At 46.1% G+C, this 17856-nt stretch overlaps 1 long non-coding RNA gene across 1 annotated transcript; it reads left to right on the top strand.

The window, feature by feature from the left end:
• Positions 1-10: 10 nt before the first annotated feature.
• On the top strand, positions 11-17357 carry LOC144782698 (uncharacterized). Its single transcript, XR_013601213.1, has 4 exons — positions 11-126; positions 1765-1972; positions 2276-2955; positions 16676-17357. It is a non-coding gene; the product is annotated as an uncharacterized LOC144782698 (long non-coding RNA).
• Positions 17358-17856: the final 499 nt, after the last annotated feature.

Here is a 17856-nt window from a genome sequence, read left to right as displayed (position 1 = left end):
CAGTTCGATGAAGCGATCTTCACTTCCGGATGATAGAAATTGTGACGTCGTAAGAAATGAACGAAGGACTGCATAGCAGGGCTTCATGGCGCAGGAGGCGGGGTATGCCTACCCAAAAACCTCTCGGTATATATTTTATTTTATTTATTTAATGCGATTTTATATAGCGCGAACGTTACCCGAAGATGTCAGAGCGCTTTACATAAGAACCAGTTGCGATACATAAGGATGTAGGATTACATGCGTTACATAAAAGATACAAACAGATTTTTTTTTTACAAATGTACAAGTTAAAAAGTCACTCAAGGAAGAGATATAAACAGAAAAAATTGCAAATGTACAAGTAGTAAAGTCACTCAAGGAAGGGATACGAATGGATATACTTTAAGAGTCACATAGGAATGGCAGAGAGTACAAAGGTCTACTGCATATACTAGTGATTGGAGTTATCTCTATATACACATATATACAAATAGTAGATTTTCTCAGGTCAAGACCCAAAAAACCAGGAGAGCAGAGTTCCATTAAGTGGGGTCAGAGGGGACACGCAGTCACAGCACCAAGGGAGGGTGGGAGGGATAAAGGGTATTGAGAAAAGGCAAATCAGAGGATCGTCAAGAGGGAAATGAGGGAAGAGGGGAAGAGGGAAATGAGGGAAAAGGGTAAAGGACAAGGGAATGGACAAGATGGCGGGCCAGGGTCCAGAGAAAAGCGGCCGAGAACAGCAGCAAAATGGCGGGCAGGACAAAAGTAAAGAAGTCCATGAGAGTGACCCAGTGAGTATGAATTAGAGTGCTAAAAGAAGTCAGGGGGTACATAATTCAAAAATCAAAGTCAGGAAGGGAGAGGAGGCGTGTAGGCTCGGTTCCACTGGAGTAACGTCGACGACAATCAGAATCAGCCGGTCGTGGCTCCCGCGCCCCCATACCTGGGAAATGTTCACTGGTTCCTCGCTCCTGTCCGGCTGCAGCAGCACTTTGACTGCAACAGAAGTTGTTGGAGAGGGGGCACACAGGGGTAGAAGGGCTTAAAGAAGACCAGGCTCAGCTGTCCTTGCGCCTCCAGTCCCGGAAGCGGGGGCTGTGTGCTTAGACTCCTCGGTGGTGGCACCTCCGCCGGGAACGTCTACGCCCCCCGATCCGTGGCCGGACAGGCCGCTCCGATGAGGAGTGATCTCTGGGGGCCTGGGGTGGGTGAGGGCCTCCATCCGCTGCCCAGTGCACCCCCATTATGACAACTACATGTTGAAATTGAACACTTTTACCACTTATACCACTTACAGCTAATAGAACGTGGTGAGTTAGATTCTTAAAGTATTCGGACTTGTACTGTCAAATGCATATCGCACTTTAGGAAGGATGGTATTGTCACTCCGCACTTTATTATGCTAATTTGCACATCTACTAATGCCGGACAAATGCTGCTATTGTATATTGCAGACAGAAAGAACTGTATAGTTGCTTTGCACTTTATCTTGCTATTTTTTTGCACATGTTCTAGTGGAAATATACTCAAATGGAAGCTATGCATCTGTAAGGATGACATATTTATCAAATCTTGCACATACATTAGGAGACAAATGTACCAAAAAGCACTTTAAAGGTTGTCGGATATGTGTTGTTAATGTATAATGTATTCAAGCAACCAAGGTATTTGGCAAACCATATTGATACATATGTATTTTGTATTTATTTTTTATGTATGTTGCTATATGGTTGTATTTCTACATACCGATTAAAGCATCTTTGAACTTGACAACTACAGGAGTCCCCCGGGTGGTGCTCAGGTGCTGAGAAGCGTCCGACGAGCTCCCGATCGACATCAGACGCGCCCCCTCCTTGACTGCATTCATTAAAGCCCACACCCGGACCCCCAGGTGACTGGATGCGGCTCGTTGGAGGCCCCGGTCCCACCCGGACCCCCAGGGGATTCATGGCAGCTCAGGGAGCCCATCCACGGGCTGCTCCTGCAGGTGAGTGGTTTCGCTTCAGGGAGGTCCGGTCCCACCCGGACCTCCCTGGTGGTCACATCTACTTAGTATGACGTCTTACGCTATGGTGGGAATTCTTTGCAGCTGCGCAGTAGTATTAAGATAGCCACTTGAACCTCACATGCTAAAGCACATGGCTATGGTTAAACTAAACCTCACATGTCCTACTAAACTGCTAATGCAATAGCTAAAATAAATTAAGGGAATTAGAGTAGGAATAAGTGGTATACAGTGAATTCATTTATTTTTATATTCTAATATGTGTTTCTTTGACTTTGTTATTAGTTCACATTTGGGCCTGGAGGGTGACTGAAATCTCCATCTTGCCTAGTTGGGCGCAAGCGCGTTGGACTCTGTAAAACCTCGAACTGTGACATTGAAACTCTGCCAAGTACAGTTGACCAGAAGACGCGCCTGGGAACACCACCTCTTGACCCGGAGAGGGGAAGGGGAAGAAGTCAAATTTCGCATACAATGTATTAATCCTAATGTGAAATGCGGGTGGGAAAATAAATCTTGGGAAAATAAAGCTTGGGAAAATAAGGGAAGGGAACATAGAACAATAAGCCTAAGAAAATGACATTAATTTAGTATGTTAAGAATATTGAAACTTTGGGGGTGTGGTACATACACTGAGAATAGTATAACTAAGGTAGGATCAGTCAGTTAGATTGTCAGACTTGTCACCGACCCATCAGTGCTGCAGAAGACGGCGGAGGCCACAGAGGTCAGAGACGCTGCTCGAGCACTCTGACATAAGAATCGAGAAAGGAGAGAGAGAGAAGAGTCGGAGAGATTGCTGAAGGAGAAAAATCTGTACATCCAGAAGGGGGAAGAATCGAGAAGAGTAGCACAAGAAAGTGGTGTAACACTGGTGTTACACTTAGAAGAACCGTTGGCTCCTGACTACAGCGGAGTCCCTTTTCCAGCTCCTTGGCCCGGAGTTGGTCCTCACACCATTCTAGGTAAGTATAAATCTGTGTGGTATGTCCTTCTCCCGTTTTCCTTTCCCACCCTTCCCAGGTATCTTCGTCATGAGATCTTATTAAGTCTGTATGTTTCATTTGATCATTTTCTCTTTAAAAATTGGTGTTTGACGTGTATTGGCATTTGACTCACAACATCTTTGCATAGATAACATTTTTAAAACTCTCAAGAGTCTGTAGTCATTGAAAGAAATAAAGGTAAATGTAATTTCTACCTATTATGCTAACAACATGGTCTATTGACCAGAGGAAATTGAGAACTAAGGTGATAAGGTATTGGTAAGAAATGGTGTACAGGTATAATTCACTATAAGATAACACAAGTCCTGATTACCAGCGGTGATTATCAGCTTATCGTATGCGTGTTTATGGGCCCAGGTGAGATTGGTGTTTTAGAATAACCCAAGCTGGTAATCTCGCTGGATCAGAACGAAGGGAGTCCAAATGGATAACTGAAAGAAATCAAAGCGGGAAAGGAAAGTGAAGGGATCCTTGACTGTATAATCCACAGCAGAGGTGTCCAATAATTCTCAACTGGGAACCATTACAGAGACATGGGGTAACTTAATTTCAAGCATAGTCAGTGTTTTTTTCTCGTTTTACCAGTCTTCTCCCTTGTCTTTCATCATATAATGGATTCAGTAAACCAAGTTTAACTATACCCCCTCATCTTTTTTGTTTTGGCATATCTCAACCACTACACCTTCTTCCATTGGACCTGATGGGCAGCTATTGTGTGGAAACCCAGAGAAAGTCCTGAAAGTACAATATCTTTATTATTCACCTTAGCAAACTTTTCTTTTTGCTTAGAATAGTTAGATTTTTTTTTTACCCCTTTTTGCTGTCCTCATTTTAAGAACACTATTTCCTACGCTGGCTCCCCGCTTGTCAAAGATGTAACATTGTCATTTTACCTGAAAATGGTAGCTAAGCCATACAATTTTCTCTGGAGGAATGACCCCGTGGTCATGGGAACTTGCACCCATTTGTGTGACTACATTAATAGCATTATCCTGGCAATCTTTTAAACAGTTTTTTACAGTATATAGTTTAACCGATTTTTTAAACTTATACACTGAATTTATTTTATCCAGAATAGTTTTTGGACAGTAGCAGCCAGAGAGCAGGCAATGCCATGGGTGTTTCAGAATCCGGGGTTACAAAACCGTCCACCAGCACTTTCCAGGCACTGGCTGTCTCTAGTGTGCCAATGCCACATCTAGCCTCCCTCAGTAGTACCCTTCCCTCATATCTCACCCATTTTTCCATATCCCTCCTCCATGCAGTTATTCAGGGCCCACCTGGTGACTTCCAGTGTCTTGCAATTTAATGTTTGGCTAGTACGTAGGCTAGGTCCTCAAATTTGCCAGTAACTTTGGTTATAGCTGTATGTGTAAACCACCCTAGCAGGCAATGGCCCGGGGAACAGGGAAATCTCAATGACAGTCTTCATCGTTGTTGTGATCTCCTCTGAAAAATTGAGCATGAAGGGGCACGCCCAAAACATGAGCAATATGTGCGCTTCTTTCTCCCCACTTCTAGGGCAAGCTGCCTCATGCACCTGAAAATACCTCCTGATCGTCTCAGGCCTAAGGTATGATCTGTGCAGGATATAATAGTTAATTTTACAGATTTGTTTCTTAATGTGACTTGTGACTAGCAAGTTGAGTGTGGGTCCATCTAGTGGGGTGAGCATAGGGCTGTGTTTCAAGGCATGTTGGAAGGTCTCAGGTGGGCCAGCAGGCGGGGCAAGATGGCGGCCAGAAAGCTGGCCAGAACGCTGGCTGAGTGAGCTGGTCTCAGCAAGCACTCCTCAGGAATGAGCTGTCCGTTGTGATATAGCCTGCGTGGGGCTGAGTAGTGGTTCATGCTACATTTTCCACCACCTTGGTTGGTTGTTTTGAAGGAGGATGCTTTGGCGGCTGTATACCTACCAGAATATCTTACCGCTCTGGCTCCTATCAGCGCGGTGTCTCCCCGGTTTCAGCGCGTCAGTTTCCCGTTGGCAGCTCCAGTTTCAACAACGTCCTCAGTGCTGCTACGGTGGAGCAATGCCGCCAAACAAACAGAATCCGCCGAGGAATGCTCCGAGGGTGCAGAGCAAGTCGACAATAGCTGCAGCAGCGGCTTCACTATCACCGCAAGCGGATTCCATTAAGAAGCCCCAGGGTGATGCTGCCAGCAAGCCAGCAAAGAATGTAAAGGCTCTCCTTCCCCCGGTACCAGCGATGTTTAAAGCTCGCGGAGGCTCGGTAGCTAAAGGTCAACAGAACCCGGCTCCGCTGAACTCTGCAAGTGCCCCCACAGCTCCGCTGTTGGACACCACTGTGCCAGTGATTGATAAGTCTTTGCTAATTGTATCCTCAGTTGGTGCTACCCCCAAAATTATCGCGGGGGGGGGGTACTCCAAGCCTACTGGCTCAGGAAGAGGAAGAGGGGGTGCCTGTAGGTGCAGGGGGGCAAGGCGCATTATCTGACTCCATTCCGGTCTCTACCTTACATTCCAGCGGGATTGTGGGAGATGTAGTCCCTGTTCCATCAAACAATGTTCCTGAATCAGAGATAGATAATTTTTTTTCTCTTTCTGAACATACCGAATCATCCGCTGACGAAGTTGGGCAGGATAAAGATTGGTCGGAGGAGGAAGGCAGTGAGATGGGGGACTGGCTCACAAATGACGCATTGAACAGTATTGGGCTACCTACAGTTCGCAAATTGCCGCAGGAGGCTGGTAGTTCTTTAAATTCTGGACCCCTTGCTTGGGACTATTCATTTTCCGGTCACCCTGGAGCACAAGAGAACTCTTCTTTCCCGGCCTTAAGTAGTCAGGATCCTACCGCGAATCTCCCCCCGGCGAGATGACATTAGCTGTATTATATCAGACGATAATGGCCCATCGGGAGGAGAGTGCCCGTGCACGGGGATCATGTCGCAGAGTACAAAATTAATTGCGTAGAGTGATAAAAACTTGCATGGATATTGCAACTAGGATTACTGAGGCGGAAACTCGTATTTCGACTCTTGAAGACGAAGTAGTCACGCAAAAATCAGCAATCGACGCAATTCAGTCCCAGAGGCTTGACATCCAGATGAAATTAGTGGGCATGGAAAATCGTGCACGACGAAACAACCTAAGGATTTTGGGGGTACCCGAGGGCACGGAAGGGTCAGATATCCGGCAGTTTGTTGTGGATCTCTTTGTAGACGCACCCCAGGAAGTGAAGGATTGGGACTGGCAGTTGGAGATCCAACGTGCCCATCGTTTTCCTTTTAAAATTAAACCAAGATCAGGTCAAGTTACCAACAGACCTCGTGCAATTTTAATTTGTTTTCAAAATTTTCTTGCTAGAGAGAGAGAGTCTATGATCTGGTCAGGCCAGACAAACAGAGATCAGGAAAGGGTTGCCAATTTTTTGTTAGGCCGGATTTCTGCCCAACTACGGATGAACGGAGGTGGCAGCTCCGTCAGCTTATTGTCCCCTTTCAGTCAAAGGGGGCGCATGTTTTTCTGCTCTTCCCGTCTAAATTGAAGGTTATCCATCAAGCCAAGACCACATTTTTTAAATCTGAAATCCAGGCTAAACTGTTTTTGGACTCAATGTGAATTGATGCAATGTTGTCAATTGTATGAGTATGATTGTACAGTATAATTTCTTTTTTTTCTCTCTTTCTTTTCTCTCTCTTTTTAGAGGGCCTGGGTGTGGGTTTCTGTAGGGGAAAATTATCGTATTTGAAGTGTTAATTAAGTGTATTGCTATGTTTACTTCTATGGGGCATATCCCAACTTTTTTTTGGAAAACAAAAATGTCCTTTTTTGGGTGGCGACTCTGAGGAGTGTTTTTTTTTGCTCACACCAGTTTCTCCATCACTTGGGCTTAGGTCCTGTTGCCTAGATTGGGGGTGGGTGGGGGGGGTGGGGAGGGCGAGGGGTAGGTGGTAGGGGTAGGGGGGAGTTGGTGGGGCTGGGGGGTGGGACGGGGGCACATCTAAAACAAGCATTTACAATGCAATGGTTTCGCCTTTGGAAAAGTTAGAGCTATTGGCATTGTAAATGACAACATTTGTATTTATGTGTTGGTTTTGAAAACAGATAAATAAATGGCATTGTCATTTACATTGCCATTCAACATTTGTATTTATGGTGTTGGTTTTGAAAACAGATAATAAATGGCATTGTCATTTACATTGCCATTAGCTAAATCTCTCACAAATGTGAGACCTATTGCATTTGCACCCACACATACACACAGAGCCACACACACACACACACACAAAGCACACACACAGAGCCAGCCGCACACAAGAGCCAGCCACACACACACACAGAGCCAGCCACACACACACACAGAGCCAGCACACACACACAGAGCACCACACACACAAGGCACAACACACACACAGAGCCAGCCACACACACACACAGAGCCAGCCACACACACACAAGCACACACACACAGCACACACCGAGCACACCACACAGAGCAGCCAGCCACACACACACACAGAGCAGCCACACACACACAGAGCCAGCCACACACAACGCAGCCAGCCACACACACACAGAGCCAGCCACACACACACAGAGCCAGCACACACACACACAGCCACCCCCAGCCGCACACACACACACAGAGCCAGCGCACACACACACACAGAGCCAGCCGCACACACACACACAGAGCCAGCCGCACACACACACACAGAGCCAGCACACACACACACAGCAGCCACACACACAGAGCCAGCCGCACACACACACAGAGCCAGACTGTTTTGAAAAATTTGAGGAGCACTGGGGGATTCCGCAACATTTTGAGTTGAAGTCACTTATCATGGCATGTTTTCATGTATTTGCTCCTTGCTGGTACCAGCGAAAGAGACTCAACCTGATTTAGAGTTGGGCAGTCACTGAAAATCCCTTGATTAAGCACCAAACTGTCCGGTGTTTTGATGGAAGATGCACAGACATTAAAATAGACCCTTACCGTACCTCTCATCTTGTGTGCTTAGAAATACACATACACGCACAAAGACGGATGCGCATGTAAACACAAACGCACACATAAACAAGCATTTACGATGCATTTACACACGGGCTCACGGACAGCGGGAGGGAGGACGGGCACACGGACAGCGGGAGGGGGGGACGGGCACACAGAGCCGGGAGGGGGGGCGGGCTCAAGCGGAGGGGGGCTGGAACGGGAGTAAAATATGCGGCTGAAAAAAAAGTAAACGCCCACAGAATTTACCAATCGCCGAGGTTTGTGACCAGTAAATGTATACATACAGCTGGCCCATAGTGAATGGAAGACACTAGTAATTGTTTTCCTTTTTTCTGTTTAAATGTGTAGCATGGACTTCTGAAAGGCAAATTATGCATGCTCATGGTGTACTTTTACCACATATTTAAGCACAAAAATATTTAACCATAGGATAAAATCCCAAAACATGGCCATATAAGGTTGAGAAGAAGCATACGTAATTATTACCTATAAATTCAGATTCTCGGGTGAGGCTCCAGAGTTATGAATATCCCTAACCTTCGCTTTAAGACTAGACCACTCGTTCAACCACCATAAGGTGCCTGAAGAATCACCTTCTACAGAAATGCCTTTGCTTCTCTCCTCTAGTCTCATGTGACACTAACAGGACTTGAAACTGAAATAGGTAATTTGATTACTGATCCCAAATGATGCTTTAAAATTCTTTGATCCATGACAATCTAAGCTCCGGAAATGCTGATTAATTAATAACGTAAGTTCAAATCTATGTGAATGTAAGCTCCTGAAATGTTGCAAAAATCATGATGTCAGCCAACAAAATCCCTACTGAGTTCTTTGTCTGAACACTAATTGTCAGCAAGGATGGCTTCTATTATTGCCAGTTCCATGCATTATGTAGGCTCTCAGATGATTGTTATAGATGTGAATATTAGCTCCTGAAAGGCTACGTAGACGATGATGTAAACTCATAAACCATTAAATGAAAATGCTGTCAGGCTCTCTAACCCCTCCTTCTTCATGCTGATATGAGATATTAACAGAATATACACATTTAGTTCAGTAATATTTCTCTATTGCAAGTAAAAGTGAGCAGTAGAATAGAAAGCTTGTAGAAATGTTAATATAGAAAAAAGAGATATGGGAATATGAAAAACAGTAAATAGGACAAAGTGATATAAATGTGACGTTAGAAATAGATGTAAGAGAGAGGGCGAAAGAAAGGGGTAGTGTGCTGTGGAGCATACATTTAGGAGTAGCAAAAGATAATGAGTTTGAGGAAATTAGAGACAAGAAATAGATGTAATAGTGATATAAAGAACAGAGGGAGTGTCGCAAAGGATTAATAGGGAAAAGTGATAAAAGATAGACGAGAGGGTGCAGGGAAAAGTGCAAAGGAGTGAGTGGCAGAAAGAGGGATCTACAAGAAAGACAGGAAGAGGATTTGTGAAGAGGCTGATAGCCGGAGTGGGATGTCAGGAGGACTGCGGTACGCCTTTGCACTTGATGAATGAAGCTTACTTACTTGAGTTTTACATTTAAAATATACATTTATTTTCCCTTATTGATTTTGAATAAATTCTCCTGACGGAGACAAGGAAGTGGATCTATTATTCTGCAAGTAGATGGTATAAATAAGACATAGATCAAGGGAAAGTTCTAATCTCCAAGCGCTACTCGGGTCCACCAACAGCAGGCAACAGAAACTGCAAATGTTACACACTTAACATCACGTTGACTCGTATCAACACTGTCAAACACACACATGAAGCTACACACCCACTCGTCGCACATGCAACCATACACACACATTGCTGCATGTTAACTCTTGCCCAAACACCAAGCCACTCATGGGGGCCTAAGTGTGGAGGGGGGTCTGAAATGAGTGCTGCGGGGGGGGGCGGGGGGGGCAGCCACATCTTTGAGGCATTCCCTGTCCTGTTCTGCAGCAGGTCTCCGGCCTAGTGAGTTCAAGAGCACTCCCCACAGGTTTTAGGATCTGGAGGGGGAAGCTGCAGGCAGTTGAATGGACACACACACACACAGGGCTCACGGACAGCGGGAGGGGGGACGGGCACACAGACAGCCGGGAGGGGGGGGGGCGGGCACACAGACAGCCGGGAGGGGAGGGGCGGGCACACAGACAGCCGGGAGGGGGGGGCAGGCACACAGACAGCCAGGAGGGGGGGCACACAGACAGCCGGGTACAAGTGGGGCGACTAAACTCAGTCAAAGGCAGAAACACCAAGGACCTGGGTGACAGGGGAACCTTTGCGTGTCTCTCAAGCTTGAGGAAGGGCAGTACAGGTTTTCCCCAATGCCGGGGTGGTAATGGTCAGGTCTGACCCAGGCGGGAAGACTTTTATCAGGCCCGAAAAATATCTGCCCAAACACCAAGCCACTCATGGGGAGCTAAGTGTGGAGGGGGTCTGAAATGAGTGCTGCGGGGGAGGGCGGGCGGGGGTGGGCAGCCACATCTTTTGAGGCATTCACTGTCCTGTTCTGCAGCAGGGCTCCGGCCTCGTGAGTTCAAGAGCACTCCCCACAGGTTTTAGGATCTGGAGGGGGAAGCTGCAGGCAGTTGGATGGACACACACACACACGGGCTCACGGACAGTGGGAGGGGGGACGGGCACACAGACAGCCGGGAGGGGGGGCGGGCACACAGACAGCCGGGAGGGGGGGCAGGCACACAGACAGCCAGGAGGGGGGGGCACACAGACAGCCGGGTACAAGTGGGGCGACTAAACTCAGTCAAAGGCAGAAACGCCAAGGACCTGGGTGACGGGGGGAAGCCTTGCGTGTCTCTCAAGCTTGAGGAAGGGCAGTACAGGTTTTCCCCAATGCCGGGTGGTAATGGTCAGGTCTGACCCAGGCGGGAAGACTTTTATCAGGCCCGAAAAATATCTGCCCAAACACCAAGCCACTCATGGGGAGCTAAGTGTGGAGGGGGGTCTGAAATGAGTGCTGCGGGGGGGGGGGGGGGCGGGGGTGGGCAGCCACATCTTTTGAGGCATTCACTGTCCTGTTCTGCAGCAGGGCTCCGGCCTAGTGAGTTCAAGAGCACTCCCCACAGGTTTTAGGATCTGGAGGGGGAAGCTGCAGGCAGTTGGATGGACACACACACACACGGGCTCACGGACAGCGGGAGGGGGGACGGGCACACAGACAGCCGGGAGGGGGGGCGGGCACACAGACAGCCGGGAGGGGGGGCGGGCACACAGAGAGCCAGGAGGGGGGGCGGGCACACAGACAGCCGGGAGGGGGGGTGGGCACACAGACAGCCTGGGGGGGGGCACGGGCACACAGACAGCCGGGAGGGGGGGCGGGCACACAGACAGCCGGGTACAAGTGGGGCGACTAAACTCAGTCAAAGGCAGAAACGCCAAGGACCTGGGTGACGGGGGAACCCTTGCGTTCCTCTCAAGCTTGAGGAAGGGCAGTACAGGTTTTCCCCAATGCCGGGTGGTAATGGTCAGGTCTGACCCAGACGGGAAGACTTTTATCAGGCCCGAAAAATATCTGCCCAAACACCAAGCCACTCATGGGGAGCTAAGTGTGGAGGGGGGTCTGAAATGAGTGCTGCGGGGGGGGAAGTAGGGGGGGGCAGCCACATCTTTTGAGGCATTCACTGTCCTGTTCTGCAGCAGGGCTCCGGCCTAGTGAGTTCAAGAGCACTCCCCACAGGTTTTAGGATCTGGAGGGGGAAGCTGCAGGCAGTTGGATGGACACACCCACACACACACACACACACGGGCTCATGGACAGCGGGAGGGGGGGCGGGCTCACGGACAGCGGGAGGGGGGGCGGGCTCACGGACAGCAGGAGGGGGGGCGGTCACACGGACAGCCGGGTACAAGTGGGGCTTATAAACTAAGTCAAAGGCAGAAACGCCAAGGACCTGGGTGACGGGGGAAACCCTTGCGTGTCTCTCAAGCTTGAGGAAGGGCAGTACAGGTTTTCCCCAATGCCGGGTGGTAATGGTCAGGTCTGACCCAGTCGGGAAGACTTTAATCAGGGCCGAAAAATATCTACCCAAACACCAAGCCACTCATGGGGAGCTAAGTGTGGAGGGGGTAGCACGGACAGCGGGAGGGGGGTGCGGGAACAGGCACACGGACAGCGGGAGGGGGCGGGAACGGGCACACGGACAGCGGGAGGGGGGGGCGAAAACCAGATAAAAAAATATTTTAAAATGCCGCTTACCTGCGAGGAAAGAAATCGCGCAGCCCACCGCATCCTGGCAACTTCAATCTCGCAGCCCACTCCTGCAAAGGACACTTTGAAACTGACCAAAACAGGACGAGAAAAAAAAAAATAACATCCGCCCACCGCCGCAATGACGCACGAAAATGGGCGGGATGAGTAAAAATCATGGGAACGCCCACGAATCTGCTCGGGGAATGAGTGACGCATCTCTGTTCCAATGGCTAGCCTCCATTTATGGAGATAGCCAATGGGACAGAGAGGCGGAACGAAGCCCCATACTTGTTTACAAAAGTTTTTCGCTTGCGCAGTAAACGCCAGGCGAAACCTAAAAATCAGCTTGAAAAATTTATTTTTTGTGTAGGCAATCTTGTATTAAAACAGCAATTATCTTTAATAGTGATGCTATTGCATATGTACTTTAATGGTGTCAGGTAAAATAAATATATCTTCATGAAATGTCTGTGGCCTGAATAACGGTAAGAAGCGGGCTTTGCTTTCTCGAATTATCCAGGGTCTTCGTTTGGAGGTTGTTTGTTTACAAGAAACGCATGTACCATGGAATAACCGAAGTTGCTTAAATTTCCCTGGGTATGACTTAGTAGCATGTTCTCAACAGTCCTCCATGATAAGAGGGGTAGCTATATTGTTAAAACATGGAGTGGGTATTTGTACAAGATCTAAACAGGACACTGCGGGGAGATGGGCAGTAGCAGAGCTAGTGATTAATGGTACATCTTTTACGGTATGTACAGTATACAGCTCAAACTCTGACGATCCCACGATTTTGGATTATTTAAATATAGAGTTAGCCTTATGGCCGCATCCTGTGTATTTTTGTGGGGATTTTAATATCAATTTAGCTGCTAGTTTTAATTTGGTTGAGGGTCAGAAATACGTGGGCCTGAATCCTAGGGTCTTTCGGGCCTTGCAAGCTGTGGTACAAGAACACTCAATGGTTGACCTTTGGTTCTATCATTGTAAAAATTTTGACGGTACAACTTATTTCTCAGCTCCCCATAAAAAAATGGTTTGGCTAGATTATTTTTTTGTGTCTGATCAAATTGCAGACTCCACTTCAATTACAATGATGCCTAGAATCATTTCAGATCATAATTTGCTAACAATTAGGTGTACTTTAAAAATTCAAGTAAGCACTCCAAAATCATGGACATTTGAACGAAAATTGCTATTGGACAATTTGTATATTGACCATATGAGGTCCTGGATAACAGATTTTTTTCATATTAATAGAGGCTCAGCTTCTAGTCAGGTCCAATGGGATTCATTTAAAGCCGCACTTCGCGGTGAGACCAAGAGTGTCTCATTCCATCGTCAGAAGTCAGTCCATGCACAGATGAATGACCGTATTGACAAATTACGTCAGGCAGAGATTCAGCTCACTAACACGATTAGGAATGGTCACAACATAGAGTCTATTCAACTGTCTGTTGCTCGTATTAAGTCCTCTCTTCTTGAATTTCTGGGCCATGACCTCGCTGCTAAATATTTACAGTACTGATCAACAATGTTTGAGTTTGGGGAAAGATCAGGCAGGGTCCTTGCCAAGCGGCTTCAGCAGCGGGGGTTAGTCAACCGTATTGTTAAGATACGAGACACTAGAGGGCAGATTCACAACACTCCAGAAGGGGTACTATCTGTTTTTGTGGAATTTTATCAGTCTTTATATACTGAGGAAGTTAGCAACCTTATTATAGATCAGGAATTCGGCACCTTTGTGGCCGATCTCAATACGAGTAAAATCTCTGATTCTCAGAATTCCCTTCTCGCTGCTCCCATAGAGTGGGATGAGGTGGAATCAGCTTTGAACTCTTTGGCTAAGGATAAAGCGGCTGGTCCTGACCTAATTCCTTTAGAATTTTATTCTACATTCCGGGCAGAGATTCGCGAAGATCTCTTAAAAACCTTGAGGCAAGCTCAGCTTGGGACTACTCCAGATTCTTGGCACTTGACAACCATTATTTTGATCAAGAAAGAGGACAAATCAGATTTGGACCCAGCCTCATTACGTCTGATTTCATTAATTAATACGGACAGTAAACTATTTTCAAAAATTCTCGCTGCTAGGCTTGCATTATCCCCTTTGGTGTCAATCCGCCAACATGGCTTCATCCCGGGCAGGGATACGGCGGACCATGTACGTCGAGTTATAGCTCTACTGGATTGGGCCCAAGTCACAGACTCTCCTTTAGGGTTAATCCTATTGGACGCCGAAAAGGCGTTCGATAGGGTTGCCTGGGGGTTTCTGTGGAGGGTTCGCCAATGGAAGGGCTTCTCTTCAAGCTTCATATATGCCTTACAATCATTGTATATTACTCCACGTGCAATGTTATCTATATCAGGTCTCCTTTCAAGGTCTTTTGGCATAGGCAGGGGCACCAGGCAGGGGTGCCCCTGTTCACCTCTGTTATTTGCCTTATACATTGATCCGTTTATTAATAAAATAGAGTCTTGCTCAAATATAGCCCCTGTTAAGGTCAATGTGCACGAATTTAAAGCATTGGTGTATGCCAATGATATTGCTGTTTTAACCACCAATATGTCATCTGCATTTACAGCTTTAAAGAGCTTGGCAGATTCTTATGGTCAATTGTCGGGATATAAGTTAAACATTCAGAAAACTCAGGTCATACAAACAGCTAACATGGGCCCTTCGGACGCCCCAGTGGTACGTGGGGATTGAAATTATAGCAGCAGTGGAACTCCTACCGGAATTCAATATCTTGTCAATTATTCAAACAGTTAATACCACTCTGACCAGATTTGATAAGTTGCATCTTTCTTTATTTCGTAGGAGGAACATTTTGAAAATGCTTGTTTTACCTAAGTTTTTGTATATTTTTAGGACAATCCCTTTGGAATTTGCTCAGGCTAGTATAAGTCAAGCGCAAAGCTGTTGTAATAGGTTTCTCTGGGGTTATCATTCCACTCGCAGGGCGGCCAAATGGATGTATTTACCACTAAATAGGGGGGGGGGGTTGGGCAGTTCCCGATCTGCTGCTCTATAACTGGTCAGCATTGCTGCAACATCTAACTCTACCTTTGTTTGGTCAAGAGCTTCAATTCCAATAGCTTGTTCCCCCTCTATTTTTGAGATAGGGTTGGGTGATGACGCTAAGGGGATTCTTCTTTCAGTGGTGGAACCCAGTTATTACAAAAAAAACAAAGTTCAAGGTGATTCAAACAATGCATTCAGTTTGGAGGAAAATACGGCGGAAATGGGCAATTTCTAATTATAATTTTTATACACCTTTGGCGGCTGCCAGGTTGCTACCTGCAATTTTTCAGGATTGTGTCACTATTAGGTGGAGAGCGCAAGGAATTTGTATTCTGGGGGACTTAGCCGTTGATGGTAATATGGCTTCTTTTTCATTTTTAAAAGAAAAATATGGATTAGGTATACATGAATTTTTCAAATACCTACAGATACGCAGTTATATTGAAAAACTTTTGCAACATACCCCCACTGTACTTGGTAAAAATTTACTTATGGAACTTATTCTCAGGAAAACACGCATTGGGGATTTGTATCAGAATTTATTAACAGGGTTGCCAGATGATCTCTCTTCTCAAAACACGAGATTGGATGTTAAGTTTGGTAAGAGTGGCATCGATATTCCATCAATATTGGAGTTAGCTAACTCAGTTTTAATTTCAGGGAGCTTACGCTCTCAAAGTTACATGACTCTTTTCGACCTCTACGTCACCCCGGCTAAGATCTCTAAATGGGGGGGGGGGGGTCTAGGGGACATGTGTGCCCAAGATGTGGCCAATCAGCTGCTAACGACGTGCATATGTTCTTTACCTGTCCGAAATTGGGTTGCTTTTTTCAAGAAGTTCAATGCTTCATTTCTAGCGCTCTTAAGATCCCTGTGGTTATTTCAGCTGAGTTAGTCATAACAGGGTGTGAAAATGACTGCATGTTTACTAGATCAACGCATGAAACTGCTTTTCTGTGTATTGTTATGTCTGTTATTCAATTAACTATAACTTCTGAATGGATTAACCCCATTCCCCCAACTTTTGTTAATTGGAGAGCAAGGTTTCTTGCCCTTCATAACTTGGAATCAGCAGTATTTCAAAGAGGGGGGAAGAGGAGGCGGGAGAGGGGGTTGAAAATATGGGCTCCATTTGTACATTGGATGAATAACTGAATGTTAGGACCTTGCTGTTCTGACTTGACTCTTTTTTCTTTTTTTCTTTCCTTCTGCTTTTTATTATTTTTGTATATTGTCATAGTGTAAACATTTTGTTTCTTTATACTGTGTTATGATTGCCGTAAGTTTTCTATGATATATTTCAATTAAGTTGTCAAGCTGAACAATAAAAAAAAATAAAAAAAAAAAAAGAGTGTGGGTTCATTGAGAGCCACGAGGTCTGCAGCTGGAGGGCTACATTTCACTGTTGTGTTTCTGCTTTCATGGTCTCCCTCACCGAAGTCCTGAAGTGCCTGTCTCTTTGTTTCCTCACAGGGGACAGTTTTGCGGTAAAAGTCTGCCTGGCTCACAAGGGGATCGAAGACTGGATGGTGAAGCAGAAATGTTCAGGCAGTAGGGGCTTCTCGAGACCCCAGAACCAGGTCTGTTGGCATAATGCTGGCTGCTCGTTCAACCACACCAGGTCACGTAGAGGCAAAGGCTTGTCCCCCAAGGTTTCCTTTCAGTCAATATTGGGTATGTGTTTGGGTGGTCCTTCAAAAGACATTGCACTCTTACAGTGGGCTATCAAAGCATGTTTGCTTAAAGTTGCCTGGCAAAAACTATTTCCAAACTCCTGCGTAATCCATTTTATCCTAAGCAGCACTTTGCATTGAATGGGACTCCTTGTTTTTCTGGCAGCTTGTTTTGTATAACCGTAATATTTTCTTTGACCAAATATTAGTATTTCTCAGTCTGGTGCAAATACATGGGGAAATAACAAAATTCCCCCTCTTTCACACAACATCTGTCTGGAGTGTGTGGGAAGATTTCTCTCTCGCTCTACCCCAGCCTGCCTATCATTTTCTGTGGGGTTTGTTGAAGTGGAGGATGGGGCTGCTGGGACTCTTTCTTTTTTGAATTAATTACACATTTGGATATGAAATACCATGGATTAAAGTCGCACTGATAAAATATGACAAAAAGAAAGAAAATAAAGATTTTATACTTTCTTATTTAACACTATTGTGTACCGTGTGATCTCTCTGTTACCCTCTTGGTGAGTTCCTTGTTGTATGTCCATTAATGTTGGACCCTTTTGGGCCACTTTCTGATCCGCCAGGGTGGACTGTTTCCCTTGTAGTTGGGCTGCGCTTTGAAACTCATGACTTTATTGCAATAGCTCTTTACTGTTTTTTTGCTTTCCAAGGGAAGCAAGGGCACCATGGGCCCTAATGCAAGCAGGAGTAAATAGGCCCTACACCTACCTGTGAGGAAGTAAAACACAGTACCTATTGACATGAGATGGGCCCTCACACCTCAGCTCCCCGGTGCCACTGCACCTGCTCTACCAATAAGAGCTATGCACCTAATTGCTTTGTCAGTCTCGAGGTATTGTATTCAAAGCTTTCTCAACATTTAACGTTGCAGTTAGTTTAGCCCAGCAAAACAAATAAAATAATTTTGGATTTTAAATTAAAAAAATTATTCATATGAAAAAAATGTGCATGTTTAAT

The sequence above is a fragment of the Lissotriton helveticus genome, chromosome 9, assembly GCF_964261635.1.
Source record: "Lissotriton helveticus chromosome 9, aLisHel1.1, whole genome shotgun sequence".
In the NCBI taxonomy this organism is placed as follows: domain Eukaryota; kingdom Metazoa; phylum Chordata; class Amphibia; order Caudata; family Salamandridae; genus Lissotriton; species Lissotriton helveticus.
The sequence above is the reverse complement of the archived record's forward strand: the minus strand, read 5'-3'. Positions and strand labels throughout refer to the sequence as shown.